Consider the following 1,417-nt stretch of genomic DNA (forward strand, 5'->3'; position numbering starts at 1 on the left):
TATTCTTTTGAGTCATTGTAATACTTGATCCACCTCTCAATGCCTCATGGAGTACAAACAAGTTTACGACACTTGTGAGACCAAAGTGAAAAAAAATCCGAGAGACAAAATAATAGAGAGGGAGTGTGAGGACCATTCTTGTACACCTAACTTGTTTGTTGTTTTATAGGTAACTTCTTGGGCATAACAGAAACCATATTGGCCCTCCTTGATGCTTTTTCCCAAGACCTTGCTAGGGCGAATGTGGGTCTTGAAAAAATTGATTTGAATGTGGTAACTATGAGTGAGAGGTTAGATCAAATGGAGAGTCGAAGGAACTCCCATGCTTTTACTCCTGAAACTTTACTTCCAATGACCAATCCTCCAAGACCACAATATAATGCCACAAGCCAAGCTCCAAATAACCCTTAAAACCGAGAACAAGATAGACCACTTCCCCCGCAAGTTGATCAATTCCAAAAAAGAGGACTTAGAATCCAATTTCCTCCCATCCAAGCTCCACAACCGAAGCTCCACATTACCAAATCGATCCTCTCAACCGAAACTTTCCTTTCCCAAAATCAACACATCCAAGAAGAGGAACATGGTAGAGAGAGACACGAAGAATATGGAGTCTATGATGATGCTTATATGATAGAAGGAGACTTGAGTTGGATGATATTGAAGGCCAATCTCAAGATAGAGAGGAAGCCGAGGGTCAAAATGAAGATGTTGGATCCAAGACTTTTTGTCATTATGCTCTCGGGTTTGGCTAGCTTATGGACCATTTTTTTGTGCATCTCTTGTGAGATGTTTTTAGCTCGTTTTTGATACATCCCTTATTATTATTGAGCTTTCAGGCTCTTCATGTTTTGCGAAGTTTTTTGAGTGGTTTCTTTTGAAGTGGCCAGTTAAACGAGATGAAGCCATGAATTTGTAGGCAAATTTCTCTCAAGATGGAGAGGATGATACAAGAATAATCACGGATATGGACTTATAAGGGTGCTCATTGGTTTTGAGACTTTGTGTGTGCAATTTAAGTGTAGAAGAGGCCCAAAACACACCAAAATCAGCCCATAACTTACACTTGATGGGTAGCCCACTCTTTGAAGGCCCTTTTGGTCATTTTAACTTATATCTTGTTATAGTTATATGAAGAGCAATGTAGGGTTTTATTTACTTATATTATTATGGATGTTGAAGTGAGAAACACTTGAAAACACACAAATTCCTCTCTTCTCTTGATGAGGCAAAACCAAAACTAGGAGACAACAATAGGGTGGATTCTCTTTGTTGTTGATTGCTTGGAAACATTGATGCTAGAGTGGTGGATTCCAATCTTGTATCTTTGTAAGAGATAGGTTTATTATTGTATGTAGTGTCAAGGGTTCAAGAGTTACCATTCTTGGGTTCTTAACATTATACCTTCATGTGGTCT

This window comes from Capsicum annuum, chromosome 4, assembly GCF_002878395.1.
Source record: "Capsicum annuum cultivar UCD-10X-F1 chromosome 4, UCD10Xv1.1, whole genome shotgun sequence".
NCBI lineage: Eukaryota > Viridiplantae > Streptophyta > Magnoliopsida > Solanales > Solanaceae > Capsicum > Capsicum annuum.